General features: G+C 60.1%; 1 long non-coding RNA gene and 1 other non-coding gene across 3 annotated transcripts in view; both read right to left on the minus strand.

Annotated features, from left to right (window-relative positions):
• Nucleotides 1-17572, minus strand: part of LOC136377464 (uncharacterized) — a 51858-nt gene extending 34286 nt beyond the window's left edge. Inside the window, exon 1 of one of the 2 annotated variants that reach the window (XR_010746304.1) lies at nt 17421-17572. This is a non-coding gene — a long non-coding RNA (uncharacterized lncRNA). Of the gene's footprint in view, nt 1-13452; nt 13547-17420 lie in introns of those variants that run through there. The other variant, XR_010746305.1, reaches the window with a different exon arrangement.
• Nucleotides 17573-24197: 6625 nt separating this feature from the next.
• On the minus strand, nt 24198-24273 carry TRNAT-GGU (transfer RNA threonine (anticodon GGU)). Its single transcript has one exon. It is a non-coding gene; the product is annotated as a tRNA-Thr (tRNA).
• Between the last annotated feature and the right edge of the window lie 2825 nt (nt 24274-27098).

Here is a 27098-nt window from a genome sequence, read left to right on the forward strand (position 1 = left end):
GCGCGATCAAGCCACAGAGTGGGAGGAGACACCGGCCGCGACCCGTCCCGTCCAGAATGGAGACGTTGTAAGCAATGTGTGAAGCACTCCCACAAACCGTGTGAGATGAAGACAGGCCGCGCCACGGGAACGTGGGTACAAGTTCTGAACTGAACCGACACTTCGCACAAGAGAACGTCCAAACAGCCACACTGAGGAAAGGCGCAGGCCCACACAGGTCTCGGGTCGAAAGGACTGACGAGCTCAAGTGTTGGCAAGGACGTGGGGCAACCAGCCCCGAGCTGGTACGAACCGGTGGGACTCATTCATGGGACTGTACGTTGGTGCGACCGCTTCTGAAAACTGTCTGGCAATATCTACAGAAACGGAACAAAGGCGTAATCTATAACCCCAGCGCTAGGCAACCAGCAGAGTATTGCATGCCCACCAGAAGGCAAATACATGGGGATGTCACAGCAGTACTACCGGCAGCTGGCCAAGACCAGAAACACCCCAGCATCCATCAACAGTAGAAAAGATAAATTAGTTACTATGTAACATTTAATGTAAACTGTATCTACAATACCAACGTTTATGGTCCACTGTATAAGTTCACACAGACTGTGAACTCAGCCAGCCTCAGAAGAACACATTGTGTGGCTCCCGTTCATATAAAGCAGAGAAACGGGGGGAAACTAATTTATGTATTAAAAATCAGAAAAGTGTTTTTTTCCCTTCGAGGAGAGAAACGGGCAGGCCCATGAGGAGACCGGAGGGGCCTTCAGAGCTGCAGGAAGTGTCCTCTTTCTCGACCAAGCGGACTCTTCTGTGAACTTCACTGGTGTGATAACGAACCCAGAGCGCTGCCTGGGTCAAGGTGTTTGAAGTTTTGTTTCTTTGGAAGATGACACCACAGGGATGGGACTTCCGGCAGGTTGTCGTGAGAAGGTCACCAAGTCCTCTCTCCCGAACAACTATAGACTAAGTCAAAATGATCAAAAAGGAACCGTTTCCACGTCCTAGAAACTGACCAAAGGCCCTTTGTTCGTGGATAAGGGCTGACCTTCGCACAGAACGGGGACTCGGCGGTGCCCTCGCCTTGGACTGGAGCCCGGTGCCCCACTCCTGGCCCGGCCGGTGTGTCATCCTCACACGGCAGCGCCGGCCGTGGAAATGGGAGGCCTCACTGCCAGAGGCCAACTGACTCAGAGCAGGAGGCACAGAACTCACGCTCAGCAGCAGGGGCGTCAGGAACAAGGGAGCGGGGAGAGCCAGAGACCCCCACCGGGCTGAGGTGGTCAGTGACCCTGGCCGGGGGCCCGTGACAGCCCCGTGGACGAGCCAAAAATCTGCCACAGACATGACATGTGACAGCCACAACAATGCTCGACCAGGTCCCCGCCTACAGCCAGCGGACAGGCAGCGAGGGTGCCCAGGGGGAGAGCAGAGAGGACCTGAGACATTCACACACACACACACCCCCCGCCCCGGGCCAGCGAGAGCCGGCAGACGGGCACAGAGGTGAAAGCCAGGGCCGTGGTGAGCACTGTCTGGTCTCCGAAGGTGTTCCTCACCCACACACACAGACTCATCATCCGCTGAGGGCGGGGGCCGCCGGGCTGGGTCGGCGAACCAGGAGCCCAGGGGAACGTCTCATCCTGACAAAACACCGTTCTCTGCTGTTCCTGTGAAAACCGCAGCGAATATCAACACTTAAACCGGTGAAGGACCGGGGAAGAACGAGGCACCTCTGCATTCCAATCACTTCCCCTGGAGGTTCAGGTCGGGGCCACAAGGCAGGGAAAACAATTATCAAAGGCATGCAGCTTGGCAAGGGAGACGTAACGCTCTCCATCGACCAACGGCGCCACCCTGTAGGCAGAAAACCCTCCGGAGAAGCCTGCTGGCACGCGCCCGTCGTAATTACCCTGAGCAAGGTCAGAGGACGAGGGAGCGGAACACAAAACTCGACCGTCTTAGGCTGATGTGCCAGCGACAACCTGAAAATAAAGTGAAGAAGATAATTCCATTTGTGGTGGCCTTAAAAAAAAACCCCACTTAGAATACATACAGCTGAAGAGAATTCATTAGCAAGGCTTGCACAACGGAAACAAAAACAAAACCAAAAATTGCCAAGAGAGGCCCTGGCCGGCTGGCTCAGTGGTAGAGCATCGGCCTGGCGTGCAGAGGTCCCCGGTTCGATTCCCGGCCAGGGCACACAGGAGAAGCGCCCATCTGCTTCTCCACCCCTCCCCCTCTCCTTCCTCTCTGTCTCTCTCTTCCCCTCCCGCAGCCAAGGCTCCATTGGAGCAAAGATGGCCCGGGCGCTGGGGATGGCTCTTTGGCCTCTGCCCCAGGTGCTAGAGTGGCTCTGGTTGCAACAGAGTGATGCCCCGGAGGGGCAGAGCATTGCCCCCTGGTGGGCAGAGCGTCGCCCCTGGTGGGAATGCTGGGTGGATCCCGGTCGGGTGCATACGGGAGTCTGTCTGACTGTCTATCCCCGTTTCCCGCTTCAGAAAAATACAAAAAAAATATTGTTTTTCAAGCGTTGACCTAGAACACTGAGGTCGCCGGTTCAAAACCCTGCACTTGTCTGGTCAAGGCACATATGGGAGTTGATGCTTCCTGCTCCTCCCTCTCCTCTCTCTCTCTCTCTCTCTCTGTCTCTCTTCTCTAAAATGAATAAGTAAAAATTTTTTTAAAAATTAAAAATTAAAAAAAAATGTTTTAAATGTCACAAGTAAAATAATTTTTCTTTTCAGAAGGTAGCAAGCTGATCTTAAAGTAACGCAGGCAATTACTAGAAGAGCCAAAACCGTTTCAAGAAGAAAAACACGCCTGGGGGGGGGGGGGTCCTTACAGTAAACTGCCTTCAGGACCTTCCACCAGCCACAGTGCTCAGCACAGAGTGGCACGGGGGTGAGGCCAGTCACGGCCATCACGGTGGAAGAGCGCTGAGCCCAGGCACAAACCCTGATCAGGTGTGGTCCCCAAGGAAGGCTTCATACAGAAAAGGTAGTCTTTAAAAATAAAAAATAGGCCCTGGCCGGTTGGCTCAGTGGTAGAGTGTCGGCCTGGCGTGCAGAGGTCCCGGGTTCGATTCCCGCCCAGGGCACACAGGAGAAGCACCCATCTGCTTCTCCACCCCTTCCCCTCTCCTTCCTCTCTGTCTCTCTCTTCCCCTCCCGCAGCCAAGGCTCCATTGGAGCAAAGATGGCCCGGGCGCTGGGGATGGCTCTTTGGCCTCTGCCCCAGGCGCTAGAGTGGCTCTGGTTGCGACAAAGCGACGCCCTGGATGGGCAGAGCATCGCCCCCTGGTGGGCGTGCCGGGTGGATCCCGGTTGGGCGCATGCGGGAGTCTGTCTGACTGCCTCCCCGTTTCCAGCTTCAGAAAAATACAAAAATAAATAAATAAAATAAAAATAAAAATAGGCCCTGGCCGGTTGGCTCAGTGGTAGAGCGTCGGCCTGGCGTGCGGGAGTCCCGGGTTCGATTCCCGGCCAGGGCACACAGGAGAAGCGCCCATCTGCTTCTCCACCCCTCCCCCTCTCCTTCCTCTCTGTCTCTCTCTTCCCCTCCCACAGCCAAGGCTCCACTGGAACAAAGATGGACCGGGAGCTGGGGATGGTACCATGGCCTCTGCCTCAGGCGCTAGAATGGCTCTGCTTGCAACAGAGCGATGCCCCAGATGGGCAGAGCATTGCCCCCTGGTGGGCATGCCGGGTGGATCCCGGTTGGGCGCATGCGGGAGTCTGTCTGACTGCCTCCCTGTTTCCAACTTCAGAAAAATACAAAAAATAAAAAATTAATTAATTAATTAATTAAAAAAACACATTGCTGGGACAATTAGATGTCCTTACACACCACACACAAACTGACTTCACATGGGCAACAGACCTAACTGCAAGAGCTCAAACTATAAAAATCCTACAAGACAGCACAGAGGAAAACCTTCGTCACCAAGAATTAGGCAAAGCATTCTTTCGCACCAAAACTATGAGCCACAGAAGAAAACAATGGCTATGGGACTTCATTATAAACAAAAACTTTAGTGCTTTTCGGAGACACTTTTCAAAAAATAAATAAGTGAAAGTCAAGCTATCGACTGGGATATTTGCACATCATATTTCTGATTTAAAAAAAAAAAAAAAAGTCTGGTATCCAGAATGTTACCAAGAACTCTCACAGTAATTTTGAAGATGATTAAACATTCAATAATAAGATTTTTAAAAAGCCATTAAAGCGGGCAAGAGATTTGAATAGACATTGTATCAAAGAAGAGGGATGAATGCCTAATGAGCCCATGAAAAAACTGTTCAACTTCGCTGGTCCGCAGGAAAATGCCCGTTAAAACCCCAGATGATAGCACAATTTGCGCCAGAGGACCTCAAAACAAATAAACGTCACCCCGTGCGCCAGAGCGGGGAGGAACTGGACCCCTCTGGACGAGTGCAGGTGGCCTGGGACCCTGCTCCGCCGTGAGTTAAAAATTTTAATAGAAACTCACCATGCCTGAAGCTCCATCCCTGAGAGACAACGGCACTCACCCACCAAGAGACCCATAACACGGTGATCACGGCGTTGTTCGCTCGGCAACACCCGAAAACAGCACTCTGTCCGGAATGCCGGGCATTGGTGGTGGGTAAATGGAACTCGATACAGTGAACACCGGGACACGGCTCTGCGCTCAGCGTACACGGTGCCAGCGGCACGTGGTAGACGATTGATGGACCTCAAAACAGGCCGTAGGTGAGAGGCCGGACCACATAAGACCGCGCGCTGTGAGACACAGGAAACGTGCAGGGAAGTGGGTCTCTAGACAGACCTCAGATCAGTGGCTGGGACGGACACGGGGGCGGATGCGGGGGCGGACGTGGGGGCGGGGACGGACCCATGTCCGGCCGCCGGGCAGGAGCCAAAGGAACCTTCTGGATTTGTAGCCCTGGTCGCACAAACCTAGACGTGTGGGCAGACCACAGAACGGCACCCTCTGGGGGACGTGCACACGTACCAGGTCACGGGTGCACAAACACACCTGCGTGGCGCTGCTCAGGACGAACCACCGTGAGCTGGCGCCCCTTGGGAACGCGCATGCGGGCCTCCGTGCCAACACAGCCTGCCCAGCTGGCCAGTGTCTCGTTCCAACTGTGGGAGCCGCTGGTAAGAATAATTCACCAGCAGCCCCCCCAGGCTGCCGGCCTCTGCCATCCTGTCACTTAGGATTCTGCTCAAAACGGGCAGGACCCCTCCCATGACCTGGGGATCCTTCTCTCAGACGCAACTCCTCTGAGGCTGGCTCCCGCCCTCCTGCCGGCTCCCTGTCATGCACAAGGACAGGCAAAGAGTGGGACGCCCCTGCCCCCAGGGTCCCAGAGACGGGCAAACGGGGGGGGGGGGCGAGGCCCACCAGGTGGGAGCAGAGGGCAGGGGCTGGAGGCCCACCAGGTGGGAGCAGAGGGCAGGGGCTGGAGGCCTTGGGGTGGGGTCCTCCGCCTCTAGAATCAAGGGCACCATGGAGGCAGAGGAAGTGTCAGATCAGATCAGCGACCAGGGACGGTGTCTAGGGCCAGAGTGACCCAGGGACTGTGGCACTGTCGGGGGTGGGGGGATGGAGTGGACAGTGGTTTCAGGGTTCAGGCGTAGGGAGAGGGAAGACACCCTGCTCTTCCACTCCACTCCACTGCACCCCGGGCCCTGACCCTCCCAGGAGCAGAAAGGGAGGGGAGGAAGGCAGGAGGGCACAGCGTGGGCAGTGCCGGTGATGCCCTGCCTGCATCATCAAGAGCAGAGGCCAAACCACAGACCGCTGGAGGCCACCTCGCTGGTGTCCTCCCTGCCCGATGGCCGTGGGTCACAGGTCCTGCGCTTCTGCGTGAGGACAGCGCCCCGAGCAGTGTGGGGGGCTGGAGGGAGGACAGAGCCGTCTCCCCGGCAGGGCAGCCCGCAGACTGGGCCCAGGGGCAGCAGCCACAGGCTGGACTCTCTGAATCCACAGCAAACAGAAGACCCGCCCTCGCCCCCCTCAGCAGTTCCCGCCAGATCTGTCAGTCACACAGCATCACACAGCCCTCAGTTTCCTAATCTGTGAAATGGGCAGCACAACCAGACCTGCTTTAGTCACCGGACATGGTGCTCTGAGGTCGCACGGTGCTCGGAGTCCTCAGCAAACAGGTTGTGGCGGGTGGGGCAGGAGAGAAGCCAAGGGTCCCCTGCGTGGCCTGGAAGGGAAAAGATCCCCGCCTCCTCCCCTGATGGGCAGCAGGGGGACATGACCCTCTCCTCCACCTTCCCAGAACCCCTCAGGGCACGGCATGACCCTTGGCCCTCCGTCGTGCCGGCCAGAAGGGGGTGTCCCAGCTGCACAAGCCGCCCCCAGGAGCCCTCTCCCAAATCTGCCAGCAAAAACAGCATCAGGTCAGTGTGCTTGGGGACATACCTGGACCCGCCAGCCTGCTGGGCACTCACTCAGGAGACACGGGCTGGGGCATGTACCCACGTGTGGAGAGACACTGGGGGGTGGGCGTGAGGGGTGCGTGTCCGTGTCGAGTGGTGGGCACAGGTGTGTCCCAGTGAACGCCAACGGGCACGTGCGTGGGTGCCCCTGAAACGGAGCGTGGACAGGTGTGCTGTGTGCTGCGCCCGTGTGCGTGTCAGAGGCCCCGCTGTGGGTCCCGAGTGTGTGTGTGTGTGTGCCTGTCCGGTGTGGGTGTGACAGCCGCCCGTCCTCCGATCTCAGCACAGCTGGGACGTGGCCCATTGCAGATTTCAGCTCTGACTCGAGTGGTTGAGGCCAGGCGGTAACACCAGGTTTCTGGTGAGTTGTTTTTCTAAAACCGCATCCTCAGATCCAGCATGTTCTTGCTCTGCGGGGACACCGTAACGAGGGGGCCAAGATAAGCCGACGTCTGTCAGACAGCAAATCCCGGAGGCCCGAGTCTGGTCCCTGCCCCAGCCTCCGCCCCGCCCCCGGCCGCGGCAGACCCACGCAGTCTAAGTGAGGCCCCAGGAACCCCTGGGGGCTCTACACACACCCTTCATTTCCTAACAACTCGCTTCACCGGATTTGCAAAAAAAAAAAACCAAACAAGCAAAAGGCAAATTCATCTTACAGAACTGAGGAATCTGAGATCAGACTTCCCTACCTGAGACAGCGGGACCCACGGCACCGCCCCGCTGCCCCGCCCTGCCCGAGACCAAGGGGCAGTGCCCCCCGGGGGGCACAGGCACACACACACTGCGACATGACACCCGAGCCCTGCGATTTGGAAGGAGCCTCCCGGCCGGCTCCCAACGTGGCCTGAGCTCCACTGGCCCCGGCACCCTCCTCGGGGCTGGTGCCCACCCACCCCTGGGTCACACCCATCTGGTTGTGTTTTTGGTGGTGCTGGGGGTGAGGGGCGCTTCATCTCGGAAACGCTGATGGCTGTCCGAGGGGAGGCGACAGGGCACACGACCCCACTCCCTGCAGGAGGGAGAGGGACGCACCCTCGTGTCCTAACGGCTGTCGACGGGGAAACGGGCTGGACCCTGCAGACTGCTTTCCTCCCGGGAACAGCGTGTCGAGGCTCTAGGTAGTGTCAGAACAGATGTCGAGCTCCTCTCTGTCTCTGCCTCGCTGGCGTCATCAGCCCCATCCGGGCTCCCCCGTCTCTCCCAGACACCGGCTGGTTCCAGCCCGTGCCCCCAAAAGCCCTGCCTCCCCCCGACACTCTCACACACCACAGAGGGAACTTCCGAAGCTGAGCACCAACCTCATCCCTCAGCTGCCCAGACTCCGGGAAGCTTCCCCCGGGGAAAGGAAACACATACACATACACACACATGCACACACACACATACACGCATGCATACACATGCACACACACGCACACACACACGCACACGCATGCGCCTCCGCTCTCCACCACTTTGAGACCCTCACACCTGGACCCGGTGCCCCCCACACTGACCTCTTGCCCCCCTTCCTCAAACACACCAAGCTGATGGCCACCTCAGGGCCCTTGCACTTGCTGCTTCTTCCTGGCACCCTCGTTCCCTGCCTGTCTGCACGGCAGGGCACAGAGGGACACAAGGTTCGAGCCCGGGCCACCAGAGGCTAGGGCTGAGGGCCCCATGGGACAAAACCAGGAGCCCTGGGGACGCTAGGCACCTCAGAACCTGTACCAACAGTTCAGACTCACCCACTGGCCGCCTTCCCTGGCCTGCCCCCAGGGAAGGGAGACCAGGCCAGTGAGGGGAAGGGACCCTCCCTGCAGCCCGGGTCTCCTGACCCAGGACCATGGCACCCCTGGACTTGGCTCCAAGCCCCACATCCTGAGAGGGGCTATGCTGGTGACCCCTTTGACAGACGGAAGCACCAAGGCAGAAGGGACGGGGGGAAGTAGCCTGTGCCGCTCACAGGGCTAGCTGGACACAGCGCACGCCGGACCTGCAGCTGGGCCCTTCCAGAAGCTTCTGTGGGCTGTCCGAGGAAGTGGAGAGCCTCGGTGGGGATGGCAGAGGACCCGCCACGGGTCAGGACGCACACCCTAAAGAGCCCTGGCCCCCTGTGGGGGGCCGAAGCCTTGGGAGACACTCAGGGGGGAGCTGGGTGTCCACGCCCCGGGCATTTCCAGGTGCTGACCCAGCACCCTCCTCGCCACTCGGGCCCTGGGGCACAGCACCGGATGGACAGGGGCAACACGTGTGGGTCCAAGCCCTCAGAGTGGTGCGCCCTCACTGTGCGCTCAGCAAGCCGCCTCCTGTGTGCGGAAGGGCTGGGAAACCCCCTCTCCTGACCTGTCCCCATCCCTGTCCCGCCACACGGAGCAGCACGGAGCTGCCGGCTTGTGTCTGTGTTTGATGAACGCAAGGGCGCTGATGACTAAGAGGGGCCTGAGTTTGACGCACTGAACATAAAGTGAGGATGTTGGTAAACATGAGGGCGCCCGTCCGTCAGTCAGTCATCTCCCAGGGGCTCCCCACCATCCCCCCCCCCGGGGGGAGGATCCGGCGACCTGGTGGCTTCCCACGGCACAGCGTGCAGCCAGCGTGGGTGGCCGCTGGGGGGTCTCACACACTCACACACCTCCACCGTCCACACCCCCAGGGCCAGCGAACGGCTCACCACACGGCCGGCACTTCAGAAAGGCTTACCGTCCGGTCGGCCCTTTCAGAGAAGTGACCACTGGAAGGCAGAGGGGTGTCTGATAGGGGTGGGCAGAGTGGGCCCTCGGAGCTGCTGTGTCCACCTCTACCCCCACGCTGGAGAGCTACGGGCAAGGCTCTGTGGCTCCTCAGCAACGCGGGCAGGGGAGGGGCGTCCGAGGTGCCCCTCTGTTCTAAGTCGGGAGTGGGAGCTGTGGTTCCAGGGAATCAGCCTGAATATGGACGCTCCCGCCAGCTCCGTCACTGACCGCCACTCTCCTACCTGGGCCTCAGTTTCCCCATCTGGTATACGGAGGGGTTGACTTGGAACCTCTCTTAAGGACAAGGGACTGGTAGTCACCACTCGGCCTGGGGGGTTGTCCTCCTCCCTCCCCGTCTCCCCCATGGTCACCCAGTCTGGTCTCTCTCTGCGCCCAGTCTTGTGTGGGGGTGCTGGTCGTGGGGGGGGGGTCCACCCAAGTGCCGGCAGAGGGAGGAGCCTAGAACAGAAGCCACACAGCCCTGCCGTTTCTGCCCGGCGACCATCCAAGCTCCCGCCCACCCCGCCCTCCCAGGTCACCTAAGTGCTGCTCATCCCTAAGGGCCAGCTGGACACCCCCCCCCCCGGGAGGACCCTTTCCCTCAGAAGGAGCTGGGAGCGCTCGTGGAGGAGGGGAACTGTGAGGGCGAGACTGGCCGTAAGTCCTGAGACACGAGGACTCACTGTCGGGCAGGAAGGGAGGTGACAGAGCTGAGTCAGACCCAGGTCCCCCCCCCCCCGGAACAGCTGGGCGGAGGGGGGGGCTGACACTGAGCGGCCCGCTGCAGGCGTGGCCCAGGGCCCAGACACTGGGCTGGCCTCTGTGACTCGATTTCCCCCCGCTCCTCCTCTGTCTCCAAGCTGAGGCCAGCCCAGTCCTGGCTCCACCAGTCTGTGTCCCTCCACCTTGGGTGGTGCTGGACCCTTCTGGAAGGCGGGGCCGGGCCAGCTGGCCTCCCTGGGGAAGGACCCTGTCCATGTGCTCCCGCTGTGGGACGCAAGCGCCACCGACATCCGAGTCTCGTCACCATCTCGTCCCCAGGCTCCAGCCAGAGCGCACAGTAGGCCCTCACCGTGTTTGCTGAATAAACCGGCAGGGACTCTTCCAGCTCCAATGGCCAGAAGTCTCTGTTCCTGCCCACCCCCCACCCCCACCCCGTGTCTGCTGAGTCCCAGGGAAGTCTCTCCAACCCCTCCTCCTCTCCCCCAAGAGCTTGGCAAAGCCAGGTCTCAGCCGGCAAGGGGCAGGCAGGCCCAGAGAAAGGGGCTGAGTGTCCACAGCAGCCCCCCACTTCTTGTTCACCTCCAGGGCTGCCGTCGGGCATAAGGTGCACGAGAAGGGGGGGAAGGGGGACAGGGAGCACATGTCCCCTCAGCCGAGGCTGTGCCTGCCCTGCTCAAACTCCCAGATCTGAACCAACAGCCGGGAGCACCACGCCCCTTTCCAGCACCGTCTGCGCCCACCCAGTGGGTGTCCTCAAAGACACTACCCTGCCCCGCTCGGCCTCAGTCTCCCCATCTGCACAGTGGGTGCTGGGAAGGGCAGCGCCACACTTCCTCCCACAGCAGGGCTGCTGTCCCCCGTGTGGGCTCCACCATCAGCCACCCCAACGTGACCCACTCACTCAAGACCAGTGGACACCCGAGCTGCTTCCGCTGGAAGAAATCGGAGTCCATACAGCACAGAAAAGGAAGAAGGGCCTTGTGGGGAGTATGAGGGGGGTGAGAAATGTACCCAATGTACCCACGGTCGTGCCACCACCGGCTCCACGTTCGTGCCCAGAAATGTATGGCCCCGTCACCCGGTGCCAGAGAGCCATCGCTTGCTTGTCACTCATGGGCATTTTTTATCCTGCGTCCTCCCCACCACCACCCCGGGCAGCCACGCATCTGCCCGCCTGCCTGCTTCCTGCCGAGATATATGAACGCCAAGTCCATGCATCCCTGCACGTAAATTTCTCCTGCTGTTACGGCACCCTCTGGAGCAGGGTCCTCTGCTGATGGGTAGGGGCGACGGCGGGGCTCTGACCCAGGGGTCCGAGGAGGGCGGTTTCCTGAGTGTTTAGAAAACCCACTGACATCTAGAACTTGTGCGTGTGTGTGTGTGTGTGTGTGTGTGTGAGACACGCTCAGACACGGGACCCAGGCAGACACCCCATTTTACCCCATGGATTGAAGTCATTGTCATCATTTTGGCCCCACTGATTTTTTTTCTCCCTGGGAGGTGATGCTGACAGGAGACATTTGGGGACCAAAGACTCAAACCCCTAAGAATCTAAGAAAGAAAGGGGTCGCTGGGTCCAAGCTGTGGCGCCCTAGGCGCTTCTTTCTGGGGGACCTGGCCACCTATTTCTTTGGGGAGAGGGTAGGGAGGTAGGGGACACTGCTGCCAAAGGCAGTTGGAAGAACTGCTGACCTTTACAGAGGGAGTCCTACCTACGGGACACAGGGGAAGGGATGCTGCTCCCTTCCTGCCCAGGGGCTGTGCCCACCGTATCTCCCCCCATCCCCTCCCCTCCTCGCCAGGACGGCCAGGCCTCCGGACGACGTGCGGTGCCAGTGTCAGCATCTCCCAGAGTCAGGGCTGCCGGCTTGCGGTCAGCCTGCTGTATTATCCTGGCCTGCCACACAGGGTGGCCGGCCATGGGGCTGCCCAGCCACCACACTGGGTCCAGCTGACGGGGGGAGGCCAGGCTCCTGACCTTCCTGACTCAGGGACCCTCAAGTCCTCTGGGCATGAACACAAGGACCACGGTGCTGGGGTCCTGGTCCGGCTCCACTCCCTGCATCCAGAGTGAATGACGCCTGGCATTCCCCCGTGACGTGTGGCCTTCTGGAGTGTGTCCCTCTCTCTCTGGGTGTGTCCCCTCTTCCGATAAAGTGTGTGTGTGTGTGGTGGGGGGGCACAAACCTGGAATGGGGTGTCTGTCTGTCCTCCAGCACTGTTCACGGTAAGGTGGAAGTTGCAAGGACCCAGGGCAGAGGCGGCCAGGGGCCTGCCAGGCGGGAATGATGAGCCTCTCTGTGGCTTCGAAGCCCCATTCGCTGGTTTCCTCTGGGGCGGGGCGGGGCGGGGCTGGGGGGGCCCCTGAGAGAGGCAGACTGGGGTGGCCTGCCCTTTCTAACTCCCCAAGGTCTGCACCCTTCAAAAGTGCCTGTCCCGGGGACCTCCGGGATCTTAGACCCTGCGGTGCTTCCCGCACAGCCCCCTGCCCAGTGCAGGCAGTGCAAGGAAGACCCAGCTGCATCCAAGAAGTACTCAGCCTGTGCACCTGGAGGGAGGGCGGTGCCCACGCAGAGGGAGGGCGCTCACACCTGAGGCTTTGCTGGGGTCTGCGAGCCTGCAGGAGAAGGCTCCGGGGGCCGTCTCTGTGCCGAGCCTACACCGCCAAGTTCCTTCCTTACAGTATACCTTAGAATTACACCGCCACTTCACAGACGGGGAAACTGAGGCTCTGAAAGGTTACCTGCCCCCAAGGTCACACACAGCTGGCGCCTGTAAGGGTCTGATTTTGATGAGACCGCTGGTCTGTGTTGGAGGGAGAACACCGGCCAGGGCCCCACCCTAAGCAGCAAGCAGGTTACTTTTGACTTCGAAAAGATAGGAAGGACCCCCGCCTTTACAGGCAGGTCGGGGCAGAGACTCGGCACACGCCCTCCCCTCTCCAGAATGACACTGACAGTGGGTCCCTGGTGGGGCGAGGGATAGAGCAAAGACAAAGGCACCCCCCTACACACACACACACCAGGGGTTTGATTTCCCCACCGCGGAATGCGGCCCCTCCCCGGTGTGTGCGGCTGGACGTTCCCCCCCGCAGAGGCAACATGGGGGGGGGGGTCAGAGGATGGGCAGGCAGTCAGGGGTGGTGAGGGATGCGAGTCAGGGACCACCGCGTCGAAAGGGCAGGGGGCGCGGAGGGTTGAACACCAGGAGCAGCAGCTCTAGAGCGTCGGGCTGGGTACGGACCTCCCGGGGAGAAGCGGAGAAGAGAGGGGAGGGAGCGAGGAGAGAGGCAGGTCCTAAGGAGGAGCAGCTGTCCGAGGTCCAACAACGACTGGGGCGGCGAGGGAACCCTGACCCAGACCCCCGCCCCGCCGTCTCCAAGTTCCTCCAACTTTGCCCGCTGCGCTTGGAGGGCACGCGGGGCCCGGGGCGCTCCGGGGCTGGGCTGGGGGCGCGCAAAGAGAGCGAGGACGCACGGGGACGCACGGTGCGGGGTCCGCCGCGCCGCACGGGGTGTCGCCCGAGGCCTGCGCCCCCGGTCCTGGTCCCTCTCGGACGCGGGCTCCTCGGGCTCCACGCTTACCTGCCCGCCGCCGCCGTTCTGGCTCTGCGCTGCCGCCGCCGTCCTTCAAGCTCTAACTTCGCTCCAGGGATTGAAATTCCTCCCCTGCTTCGCCCATCGATCCGCGCGCGGCCCCGCCCCTCGCCTCGCCTCGCCTCGCGGGCAGGGGGGCCTTGTTCTCGCGCGCCCTCCCCCCTCCTCGCGGCTCCCTCCCGCTCGCTCCTCCCTCCCACCCCCTTCCTCCCGCTGGAGTCCGGCTCCGAGTCTCAGTCTCGCCCTCCCTTTCGTCCCCTCCCTACCGAACCCCTTCCGCGCGCCCGGCTTCCTGGCCGCCTCGCTCCTTCCTTCCGCGGCCCAGGAGCGAAGGGGCGGGGGGCGGGGGGGGGTGCAGGGTAGGGGGAAAGGGAGGTACTAGAGAGCGGGAAGGTTTCCTCGCGGTCCCACCCTGCTCTTCCACGCACCGGCAGCGGCGGGGGCGGCACTTAGGGTGGGAGAGCGCGCAACAGCTGTGGCCTGGATCAGCCACCCACGACCCCCTCAACAGTAAGCAAAGCCAAGGCGTTCTCAGAGCCCGGGTGGACCCAGGACACATCCGAGAGGGCATGGACCTAGGGGCAGGGGGACGCACGGGTGGGGGGACAGGTAGGGCCGGACCCCTCTCCCCAGCCCTGGCCCCCTTTCTTCTCTCACTCACCCCAACCTCTGGATGCCTCCGGGAGGCTCTCGAACACTCTACCCGCTTAGTTTGACCCTCACAACCTGCGTCTGCGGAAGCCTCCCTTTTCCGCACGTTACAGGCGGGGAAACTGAGTCAAGAGAGGCCCCGAGGCTTGCCCCAGGACGCTCAGCTCATCCCAAGCGGAGCCAGAGAGGCAGCCTGGACCCTCAGAACGGAGCCTCCTCCTCCGGACTCCTCCTCGCCTCGGCAGTACCCTCGGCCAGCCGAGATGGGCGCCCCGGCCCGCGCCTCAGGGCCCCGCTCTGTCCCCTCGCAGCCTGCCCGTCCCCCGTGGCGCACCCGCCCCCTCCCCGCTTCCTGTCCCCCGCCCGCCTCTGATTCCCGGCCTCAGTACCCCCGGCACGCTCTCCGCTCCCCGCCAGCAGCTGGGCAATTCACCGAGCATACAAAAGAGTTGACTCAATTCAAAGGCAGCAAATCAAGATAAATCCTATAGTGTGTGGGGACCGGAGAGGGATGTGAATGAGCAACCGCAGCGCAAGCCGGTCCTATATGGGCCGGGCACAGAAGATTGGCCAGGCCGGGCCGGGCGAGGGGGGGGTCTCACTGAGCTCCTGTGAGTGTACCGAGGTGCTGGGACGGAAACCCGAGTGCCCCGTGGTTACAGACAAGTTCTGGGGGCACACATCATCACCGCTCCAGGCTCAGGGTGAGGTATAGGGAGAAAGGCAGCTGAGCCATAGGGAGAATCTGAGCCTCAGCGTTCTCCTTGGACTGCCCCCTACCCTGACCCCTGTCCCAGCAGGCGCAGGCCGAGGGCCTTGTCACCGGATAGATAACTGCAAGCCTCAGAAATGCCAGGCCCGGCAGAGAGAAGGGAGTGGGTGGTGAGCGAGCGGGCTGCCCTCTCTCCCGGCTACAACTCCCTCTGGAGAAAAACTGCTCCTCCCTCAGAGGGGACCCTTGGTTACTCTCCAAGAGGTCCGAGCAAGCAGCCTCCCAGCCTCTGGCCTCAGGGGCCCTGTGCAGTGAGCAGAAGGAACTTCCGCCCAGGGCGGCCTCTCCCAGGCAAACCCAGGCCAAAGGTGCTGACGCCTTGTTTCCAGCCTGCTTCCCAGACCCACTGGCCAAGCAGCTGCGGCTCCGGAGGGACCCGGCTGGTCTTTGATGGGCGTCTCAGAGTGCGAGGGGCTGTGCTAGACACGACCTCCTCGCTGCTCTCCTGGCACAAGTGCTAAGCCCGCTTCTGCCCGTGCAAGCCAGGGCACGAGGCCCTTGACCCGCACTGCTGCACAAGGCTGTGCCTGCCCAAGCTCAGGGGTCTGCGAGGAGCTCAGGGGTCACCTGGAGGGGCGGGTGGAGGTCCCTGCGGGAGATCCCCACACACACACACACACACACACACGCCCTCGCACTGGGAGGATCCAGGAGCCGGCTCAGACAGTCAAGTGCAGAGTTGAGGGCAGAAGAGATGGGAGGCAAGAGGGGGCGTGGGGGTCCTCCACGCTGCACGCCCCACCTCCTAGCCCCCTCTCCCAGTGGAGGTTGTGCTATCCCGGCTGCGACCTCCTCCCCTGAGTCTCAGCTGGGTGGCTGCCTGATTGGCGGCCTGCATGATGCAAGTAATTGATTCCGTTACCAGAACGTTGGCCCGCGAGGACATCTGTCAGGGACCCCACACTGCGACCCCACGGCCCCTGCCCCACTCCCGGAGCCAGAGGTGGGGAGAGGATGGAGGCCTGACTCACCAGGCATGGGAGGCTGCGGGGGCGCGAACCCCAGCGCTGGAGGGCGCTGGGGTCTCAGAGTCAATGGAGGGGGCGGGCCGGCCGGCGGCCAGCCCTGGGAACCAAGACCCCAAGCTGCTTGAGGGCTCGGCTCAGCAGACCCCCGAAGACGGAAAGAAGTACAGTACCCCCTTACCCCCAAATCCTCCCACTCGAGTTTGGGGTGGCGTGGAGAAGACACTAAATCCACCCGGGTCTTCGGGATGCACGAAGGCAACCCTGGAAGCAGGACATTGCCTGCTCTGTGCGCCTGCAGCTGAAGCTGCACCCCAAACCCTCTCAGGAGCTTCACAGGTCCCCCCTAGACTGCTAGGAGGACCACCTCACTCTGCCCTGCCCCTCAGAGGGGGTGGCGACCTGCAGGGAGGGGAGTGTGCCGCGCAGCGGAGTGTTAGGAGGAGGGGAGAGTCGCTGACGCGAAGAAATTCCCGCTCAGCCTCCAGCAGTCTGGCTCCAGGGACCCCACCCCCATCCCGGAGCAGGGCTGCGTTGGGGACTATACTGGAATCGCGCCAACCTGGGTGGGACCCCTGACTGATGGGGCGGCCACAGGCCACACGGTGCAGTTTGAGAAGAGAAAAAGTTGGGGGGGGGGCGCGGGGGTGACATCCCGAGACCGGAGAGGAAACAGTAGGAGGAGGGCGCGGGGTTGGAGGGAGGAGTGTCAGGAGGGGGACCCTGAGAGCTGGGGAGGAGTTGGAGTCGGCTCTGGGCCCGGGGTCCCCAGGACTCGCAACCAAGCCGAGCTTGGCGGCTTCCCGGGCGGGGTGAGCCTCGGGTCGCTGGTGCCTATTAATAGCGGTGAGCAGGTCTGTCCCGCGATCTGGGCAGCGAAGGAGCGACCGGACGAGGGACGGGGGTTCCGGTAACGTCCCCCTGGAAGACTCCAGCAGCGCGGGGCGGGGCTCCCCCCACCCCCGCCGGCGGTGCGAGGGTTCGGCGCCCACAGTCCGCTCTCTGCGTGCCCTCAGCTAGGAGACGGTGTCCCTGATTGGGCGGTCTGTGGGCCGGCTCGGGCGCTGCGACTCCCACCGTGCGCTCGCCAGCACAACCACCCCCTCCTCTCCTTCCTGCCCAGCCTGCCTGTCGCTCTCACAGCGCTCAGGAAAGTTTCGGGGTCTCCGTGGCGCCTCCAAGCCCGAGGGGTCCGGAGTTCCCCCCGCCCTTGGAGTCGCGGTGTCGGGGAAGGGAAGTTTGTCCGGCCAAGGCTCGCCGACCGCTAACTTCAGGGGCACCCGCCTCGTAACACGGGGGTAGGGGGAGGAGCCCGGAAACCGCGGACCAAACGCGCCGCAACCAAAGCCCCACGAGGTGGGAGGCACTCGGCCCTGGTGCGGCCGCCCTGGGCAGGGCGCGGGGGCTGGAGCGGCCCGGGCTCGGGGAGCCACTGGGGACCCGCGCCTGCCCCCGCGCCTGCCGGGAGAGCATCTTCTCCGCCTCCTCCAGGGGCGGGGACCCGCTGGCCCCGCAGCTGCGACAGAGGGGACCTCCGCCCCCCGCAATCCCCTCAACCCCCTTCCTACCTGGGCCGGGGTGCGGGCCCGGGGCTGGAGGCACGGTCACGGCGAGCGGGGCGCGCGTGCTCAGGTTCCCGAAGCGCGGCGGCGGCGGCGGCGGCGGCGGCTTCCCCTCCTTCCACCTCCTCTTCCTCCGGGCTCGCTGGCTCCAGACAGATCTCCTCCCCCACGCGCCCTGCCCTCCCCTCCCGGAGCCCGCCGGGCTGGGCTCGGCCTGCGCCGGGGAACAGAGCGGAGCCGGCGGGAGCCGGGCTGCGGCGCTCACTGCGTCAAGCGCGGGGCGAGCGCGGGGCGGCGGCGGAGACCGCGCGCTCCAAGTCTGGGGCCGGCCGGGCAGGCGGGGCAGCGGCGGCTGCGGCTCCGGCTCCGGCTCCGGCTCCGGCGCGGGCGCTCTGGCGACGGCCCGGGCAGCGCCGAGGTTGTAGCACATTCTTTCTGAGCGTGATCGAAGGTTCCGTGTCGGAGCGGAGCGGGGAGGGCTGGAGGAGGGGCGGGGGCGAGCCGCGGTGTAGCTCCCGCACGTCGATGGACTGGGGGGGGGTGTCCGAAGGGGTGACACGGGAAGGGAAGTTGGAGCGTGCGTGGGGGCGCTGTGGGGATCCCAGAGGCAGCCTCGCCCCTTCCTCCGCGCCCGCCTCGCGCGCCCCCTGCCCCCGCCCTCGACCACCATTTGCAAGCCCCCCCCCCCACCATGGTCTGGGAGTCGGATGCTTGGTGGTGACGGGCGGTGTGCGCCAGGGGCGGAGATGTGCACGCGCATGTGGACACTAGCATATGCACACACGCCAGGGAATCGCGTGAAAGTTGACCCCAAGTCAGACCCTGTGTGGGCGCGCGCGTCCGCAAATACTCAGCCCGCAAGGGCGCGCACATGCAGGGGTGGGGGGGTGGGGACGAGAGCGAGTGGTCGGGCCCCCAGGGACTTGCCCTCCGCCAGATCGCTGACCACGCCCACTACCTTCCCATTGCTCGCCCCCCGTTGCGGCTGGAGGGAGGGAAGGGGCGTGGGACCCGCCAGGCCCCTTCCTATTCCCGGGAGGTTCCTTCCCACCGACCCCCGTTCCCCTTCATTCGCATCCGAAATCGCTCGGTCGGTTCTTAATCCGCAGCCCCCTTGTCGCCCGGAACTCGCCCGGAGCGACCACACCGCCTCCGGGGCGTCTCCCACTGCCCCCCGCCCTTGCCCGTGCCTGCGGCTGGCGCTTTGGGTAAAAATGTCAAACGAGGCTCAAGAGCGCCCCCACTCGGCACGGCCTGCGCGCCGCTTCCAGTGCTGCCAGGTTTGGGGCTGCGGAGCCGGGACCCCGGCGGGAAGGCGCCAGGCGCGACCCTCCGGACACCGCCCCCTGCGCTGCGGCCCTGCCGCGGGATCCTGCCCGGGTGGACAAAGGGAGGCGGCGGCGGCGGGGCCGGGCTGGGAGCGCGCGCGGCTCGGGGAGGGGGCGGCTAGAGGGTGAGGGCGGGGTCCTGGGCGCCCTCCGCCAGCCGCGCGTGAGGCTGCGGCCAGGGCTGCCCCCGGCGAGGAGAAGAGCCAGGCGCTCTGTTTCGGGGCCGACCCAGCGGCCTTTCCGCAGCCCATAGACTCCGTCCAGGCTGCGGCGGCGCGGGCCGTCCTCCCGCGAGCTCTTCACCCCACCCCACCCCGTGCCTCCACTGGACTCGACGTCCCCGCGGGGCAGCGGAGAGCCAAGGCCCCAGAGGGGGCGGGGGTGGCAGAGATGCCACCACCATTCCGGGGACTCTCAGACCTGGAGGATAACAGCCAAGGACGGAGCCACTGCCTGCGGGCTGCTCTGTCCTTGAGTCCCTACGCAGGGGACGGGAGGTGGGGGCCGAGGCTGGCCTTGGGGTCTCTGTTGCCTAGGTACCCAGTGGCCATGCGCTGCCTCCTCAGCAGTCTGCAGCCGCCCAGGCTGCAGAGCACCCCTTTTTCTCGGTTTCTCCCCTCAAAGTCCCAGACAGTGCCCAGGAGCCCCGCTGCTGCCCGAGGGGAGGGCGCCTGCCGGACATCCGGGCCTTTCTGCGTCCTCCCCCCTTCTCTAGTTCCATGAGATGTTGAAACACGCCCTTGTTTTCTCTGAGATGGCCAAGCCGGGCTGCTGCGCTCCCCCCCCCCCCCAACTCCAAAAGGCCAGACATCCCTCAAGCTAGGAATGAAGGGGAAACCCAGGCAGGGTAGGGCTGGTGGTGGGAGGGAAACCCATCTTCCTTTGGGTTGAATCCAGCGAGGCCACCCTCCCTCAGGGCCTCTGTGGTGAGGCCAGATCTCCACCCCCTAACCCCCCCTGCACCCCTCCTCTCCGACATCTCCTGAACAGCACGCCCCAGCCTCTGTTGCAGACATGGTCCTCATCTCCCACCGGGATTCGTCTGGGCAGGACAGGATCACAGGACCTCTTCCCCACATACACGGGGAAGCCCAACAGTAGCTGGTCTACCAGTTGTACCGCATCCTGCTCCATACACCCTCAGAGAAGCACATCCAACTCCACCCCTGCCCACCTCCCCCAACACACACACACACACACACACACACACACGCACACAAGCACACCTACAAACCTCCAGGGTCCTGCCCGGCAAGCTGCTTGCACCAGCCAGTTGGTCCTCACAGCCACTTAGTGACTACTGTTCACATCTCCCTTTTCACGGGAGACCAGGGCTGCACAGGAACTGGGTCAACAAGTCTTGTGTTTATTCGAACAAACCAAACATCGTCTCAGGATCCCCCCCCACCTCCCCTCCCCAGTGTTCTCTGGGAGGGCGGCAGGTGAGACAGTGAGGGGCCTTGAGACCTGGGGCAATGGGACTGCGGCCTTCTCCCATGTGTCTGTGCCCCCCCTGTGCCCCAGAGGCCCTCGGATTCCCTGGCCAAGGGCTCCCTATGTTGGGTCTTCCACCAGACTGTGAGCTCAAGGGAGCAGCAGTCTGACTCACCTCTGTGCCACACTCCTGACCAGCGCAGAGGGGGTGACTGAGTACGCTTTCAGAATAGATGGGGACTCGCCACGTGTTTCTCTGCACACCGCGGTAGCCTTCTCTTTCCTCTAAGGATGGCCTGGGCGGGAGTAACTGACCCAGGCAGGTCACTCCATCACCTAAGGCAGGGATCCCCAAACTACGGCCCGGGCCGCGGGCCGCATGCGGCCCCCCTGAGGCCATTTATCCGGCCCCCACCGCACTTCCGGAAGGGGCACCTCTTTCATTGGTGGTCAGTGAGAGGAGCACATTGACCACCCCATTAGCCAAAAGCAGGCCCATAGTTCCCACTGAAATACTGGTCAGTTTGTTGGTTTAAACTTACTTGTTCTTTATTTTAAATATTGTATTTGTTCCCATTTTGTTTTTTTACTTTAAAATAAGATATGTGCAGTGTGCATAGGGATTTGTTCATAGTTTTTTTTATAGTCCGGCCCTCCAATGGTCTGAGGGACAGTGAACTGGCCCCTGTGTAAAAAGTTTGGGGACCCCTGACCTAAGATGTGCACGGAAGGGGGAGGGGTACACTGGCTGAGATTGATGTAGAGGAGAACCCTCCCCACATCCATCCTGAGAACTGGGACCCAGAGAAACAATGGTGTCAACCTCTTCCTATGCCCAGAACTTAACAACAAACACTCAGAAAACCCAAAAGCCACAAAAGAAACAATATGTCTAACTTATAGCCTAAGCAAAGAGCCAATGCCCCCATATGTAAACAGCTTTTGCAAATCAATGAGAAAAATACCCAAGAAGAAAAAAAAGAATGGGCAGAGGTTATGAACAGAAACCAAAATTAAAAAAAAAAAAAAAAAAGGTCATGAAAAAGTGCCACGTCGCGTACTTCGCAGCAGAAGTGCAAATTCAAACTATCAGACGGGCAGGCACAGATTAAACAGTTTAATGACACGTGGAACCTGCAATATAGTGTGGTGAGGCGGACGCTCTTGGAACCTCCAACACAATGTCCAAGTTCCAAACACATGTATCTTTTGACTCGGTGTTGACTTCCAAGAATCTGTCCTCTAGACACCGCTTACAAATGGGAAAATGATCTATCGCTGTGTGCAAGGTTACTCACCGAAGAAGCACTCTTTGTAATAGCAGCAGGCTGGAACACCCCAGTGCCCGCTGGCGGCGGACACTTGGCTACGCTGTGGCACATCCAGACCCGTCCGTGGGCAGCAGTTCGAGCACAGGCTGATTTGGGTTTGGCTTTGTGTATTCTTTAGGGGGGAAAAGAGGGCAGAACAGTGTGTGTAGCACATTCTCTTACACTGGGTACTAAAGAGTATAATAAGGTGTTTTATTTGCTTGTGTGTAGCAGGTAGACCGAGCTGTGGGGGCAGGGAGGGGGGGGGGTAGATTCAGAACTATAGATGAGGTGCCTCCCTCCGAGGGCTGGGGAAGGCAGAGAGAAGGGAGAGGAGGGCCTTAGAATATTTTTAAACGTATTATTTATTGACAGTGAAATGCACAGTTCTTGAGGGTATAGTTCCGTGAGTTCTGACAGACACATGTGTGTGATCACCACCTCAATCAGGACGTGGGACGTTTCCATCACCCCAGGAACGAGGCTGACTCTTCACTGAGCACCCACGTCTGCCACGTGAATTTTATACAACAGCAACATGCATACGTTTCCTTTTGCAATAAATTTGAATACTAAATGCAAACCTTACAAATGAAACATTGTTTCCTGTCTGTCATTTCATCCCAGGCCCTGCAATAACCCCGGGAAGGCAGAGCTTTTCAGACTGGCGTTAAGACTGAAAAGTTCATGGGGGAGAGAGACTTGACTGAGGGGACCCTGGAGGACAGGTCAGGAACTTGAACCCAAGGCTACCTTTTCCAAACAGCTTTATTGAGGTATAATAAATGCCTTGTGAAAATTAAAATCACCCGTTAAAGGTGTACAATGTGTCAGGTTGTAGTACATTCCCAGAACTGTGCGACCACCGCCACAATCTAATTTGAGAACTTATTTTCTCATCCCAAAAGGAAACTCCGTGTCCCCAACCATCACACCCAGACCTAGGTGCCCACTTTCTGTCTGCACAGACTTGACTATTAGAGAGATTTCGGATCAGTGGAATCACACACTGGGTGGTCTTTGTGACAGGCTGACCTCACTTAGCCTCATGCTTCTGATATTCATTTATGTCCTAGACCTGGGGCATATCACTATCATTCCTTTTATTGCCTAATAATATCCCATTGCACGGATGAGCCCTACGTTATTATCCACTCATCCGCTGATGGACGTTTGGATTATTTCCACTTTGGGTATAGGATGAGTACGCCGCGATGAATATTCATGTGCAGGTTTCTGTATGAAACTTAGGTTTTCATTTCTCTCGGACATATGTCTAAGTGGAATTGCTGGGTCGCATGCAAACTCTGTAATTAACCTTTTGAAGAATCCCAAACCGTCTGCCCGAGTAGATGCAGCATTTTACATTCCTGCCGTCCGCGGTCTGAGAGTTTCCCCGTGCCCTCACCAACACGCGGTGTTATCTGTCTTTTTGTTCGGGCTGACGGCTGGCAGGAAGTGGTAGCCCCTCCCGGTTTGCACGCAGCGTGTCCCAGGCGAGGAACGAACGGTGTTGCGTATCCCTCCACGTGCTTCCTGTCCCATTTGCATGTCTTCTTTGGGGAGATGTCTATTCAGACCTTTGGCCTATTTTTAACGTGGGTTATTTATCTTTTTATCGTTGAGTTATAAGCGTTCTTTATATTGTCTATAGATCAGGGGTCCCCAAACTTTTTACACACGGGGCCAGTTCACTGTCCCTCAGACCATTGGAGGGCCGGACTATAAAAAAAAACTATGAACAAATCCCTATGCACACTGCACATATCTTACTTTAAAGTAAAAAAACAAAACGGGAACAAATACAATATTTAAAATAAAGAACAAGTAAATTTAAATCAACAAACTGACCAGTATTTCAATGGGAACTATGCTCCTCTCACTGACCACCGATGAAAGAGGTGCCCCTTCCAGAAGTGCGGTGGGGGCTGGATAAATGGCCTCAGGGGGCCGCATGCGGCCCATGGGCCGTAGTTTGGGGACCCCTGCTATAGATACAAGCCCCTGATTAGATGTACGATTTGCAAAGGTTTTCTCTCTTTCTATGGGCTGTTTGTTTTTTTCACTTCCTTGTTGGGATTGTTCAGAGCACAAAAGTTTGTATATATATTTTTTTATTTTTTTTATTTTTATTTATTTATTTTTATTTATTCATTTTAGAAAGGAGAGAGAGAGGGGAAGAGAGAGAGAGGAGAAAGAGAAGGGGGGAGGAGCAGGAAGCATCAACTCCCATATGTGCCTTGACCAGGCAAGCCTAGGGTTTCGAACTGGCGACCTCAGCATTTCCAGGTCGATGCTTTATCCACTGCGCCACCACAGGTCAGGCTATATATTTTTAATTTATTGATTGATTTCAGAGAGACAGGGAGAGAGAGAGAGAGAGAGAGAGAGAGAGAGAGAGAAACATTGATCTGTTCTTTTTTTTTTTTTTTTCTGAAGCTGGAAACGGGGAGGCAGTCAGACAGACTCCCACATGCGCCCGAACAGGATCCACCTGGCATGCCCACCAGGGGGTGATGCTCTGCCCATCTTGGGGTGTCGCTCTGCCGCAATCAGAGCCATTTCAGTGCCTGGGGCAGAGGCCAAGGAGCCATCCCCAGCGCCTGGGCCATCTTTTGCTCCAGTGGAGCCTTGGCTGCGGGAGGGGAAGAGAGAGACAGAGAGGAAAGAGAGAGGGAGGGGTGGAGATGCAGATGGGCGCTTCTCCTGTGTGCCCTGGCCGGGAATCGAACCCGGGACTTCGGCACACCAGGCCGACGCTCTACCACTGAGCCAACCGGCCAGGGCCGATCTGTTCTTGTATGTGCTTTGACCAGGGATTGAACTGACAAACTTTGGGTATCAGGACTAATTGTGCTATCTGGTCAAGGCCAAAACTTTTTATGTTATTTTATTTTTTCCATTGATTTGAGAGACAGAGAGGAAGGGAGAGAGGGAAAGGGAGAAAAAGAGAAAGAGAAGCATCAATGTGTTCCATTTTGTTGTGCACTCCCTGGTTGCTTCTCGTATATGTTCTGACCAGGGATTGAACCTGTGACCTTGGTGCCCTGGGACAGTGCTCTATCCACTGAGCCACCCAGCCAGGGCCAAAAGTTTTTCTTTTGATGAAGTCCAATTCTTCCTTTGGTCATGAGCGCTTTTGGAGTCCAATCTAAGAAGCTGTGCTAAAGGTGAAGATTTACTTCTATATTTTTCTTCTAAGAGTTCCATAACTTCAGTTCTTACATTTCGGTCTTTGATCCACTGAGTTAATTTTGTGTATGGTGTGAGGTAGGGCTCCAACTTCATTCTTCCCCCATGTGGACGAACATCCAGTTGCCCCAGCTCCGTGGGTCAAAGAGACGATTCTTTCCTCGTTGAACGGACTCGGCCCCTCGTTAGGAAATAGAGTGACCGTACATATAAGGGTTTTTGCTCCTGCACGGAGTTCACCCCATGGCTGTACATGTCTGTCCTCCTACCAGCGCCGGTCTTGAAAACTGTGGGGCGTCGTGACAGCGGACGTGGGAGCCCCTCGGACTTCGTTGTTCGTCTCCAAGATGGCTCTGTCCCTTCCAGGGTCCCTTGCTCTTGAACCCAGTGCCGATCTGGCTGGGCCCCCAGCCTCCCTGAGCAGCTGTAGCACACGGGGCAGCCCCCACAACGCGAGGGCTACTACCAACAAAGTGCGCGCTTAGTAACCCTCCACTGTGTGTAACGCTGACTTTGTGTAAGACCTCTGCACACACAGGGAAAGTCTTCTTCTGCGCCCCCGGGGGGTCAGAACCACCACCACCCCCACCGGGCAGTGAGGACCTGAAGTGGAGAAACTCGCTCCCGGCCACGGGCTCATTGTAACCAGCAGTTTTTCCACAGAGCCCAGACTCTTTTGAAATTGTTTCTCACGTTTAATTTTGAAATTTTCTAAACCTGTAGAGAAGCTGAAATGATTGTAGAGGGAAACCTCAAACACGCCCCTGGCTAGACTCCCACCTTCGAGGTTGTGCTCCATGTGCGTCCTCACCCTGTCTCCCCCCTCGGTGCCCCCGGAGCCGCTCCCCACCCCCCCACCCCCCCCCGTCACCGTGGGCGCCGACCTCGGCGCACTTCACCCCTCAACAGGCAGCGGCGTGCTACGGATCTGTCGATTCTTCCGAGTAACACTGTCACACACCGTGAAATGCATAAACATCCGGGGGAGGGGACCTTCGAATGCTCTCGCAGGGGTCTTCAAACTTTTTATAAAAACCGCCCACTTTTGCAGTGCTGGTCAACCTGGTCCCTAATGCGCAACCAAACAGCGCTGCGATTGGCCCACCATGAAAGCTGGACCGCCCACTAGTGGGCGGTAGGGACCAGGTTGACCAGCACTGCAAAAGTGGGCGGTTTCTATAAAAAGTTTGACGACCCCTGCACGGTCTATGTCCCCAACCTGCTGTGGGGAACACACAGGAGGACATCATCGCCCCAAAGTTCCCGCGCGCCCTGCTCCCTGGAGGCCACCCCAGTTCCGACGTTTCCCACCGGAGGCAGGTTGAGTCTGTTCTAGAATTTCATACAGGACGTCCACTCCACGTCTCGTCCCTTCCACCCAGCGCAGCATCCCTGAGCTTTGGCCTTGTGGCTGCGTGGCGTGGGGGCCCCTGGGGGTGGGCCCCTGGGCCCGCAGCCTGGACCACCCACCACGTTGTTTCTCAGCCACAGGAGGGCAGACAGAGATGTTTTAAGCCGTCAGACAGCCCCTTGGCCCCAGCTCCGGCCTCCACACTGCTTACCTGTGTGAGCCCACGGGGCGGCTTCCCCACCTGCTTCTTGGGATTGTCCTCACACCTGCAGGGCGATCAGAGGAAGCTGGGGGTGATGGCGTCCCCTCGGAAGCAGGAGGTCACACGTTTGTTGGCATCTCGTACCTGGGACAAGCCACGCAATATCACATGGGGGTGGCCTCCGCAGGGCAAGGGCCGGGCTTTATGGCTGACCGTCAGGAGGGCAGCAGGTGAAACGCCGACCCAGAGAGACAGAGCAAGACACAAAAAGCCTCCGAGGTGCCTGGTCACTGAGGAGAAACCCTGTGCTCCACGCCCCATCATGTCCTGAGCTGGCGGGCCATGTGCCCCCGAAGCCAGACGAAGGTCTGGGCCCCGGCTGCAGCAGGACTAGGCTCCAGGGCCACAGAGCCCACCCGGCTTTGGGCCTCGGCTCCCGGCTTCTCCCAGGCCAGGACCCGCCTAGGACCCATCTGACTAGAGGGGACCCTGTCCCCCGACAAGAATAGATGGTGTTCTATTCCTTCTCATTGGGGGTCCGGCAGGACACGGTCACCCCTCCCGTGGGCCACAGGCAGTGGGAAACATGGTGCACATCAGCCACACAGGCACCCCAGGGACAGGAAGGCACTTAGCCAGCATCCAGGCACACTGGAGCAGTGCTGGGCTCAGGACATGGGACCCCAGAGTCTGAGAGAGCCCCTGCCAGAACTGGCTGGGTCCCGGGCATCTACTAACGTGGGGAAGGCTATGGCCTCAGCCGGACAAACCCCAGGGCACAGACTTGCTGCAGGGTGGGGCCTGCGGGCCCCAGCGGTCAAGGGCCGAGCATGGGGGACAGAGAAAACACACTCACGCTGAGAGCCT

Source organism: Saccopteryx leptura, chromosome 6 (genome assembly GCF_036850995.1).
Source record: "Saccopteryx leptura isolate mSacLep1 chromosome 6, mSacLep1_pri_phased_curated, whole genome shotgun sequence".
Classification (NCBI taxonomy): domain Eukaryota; kingdom Metazoa; phylum Chordata; class Mammalia; order Chiroptera; family Emballonuridae; genus Saccopteryx; species Saccopteryx leptura.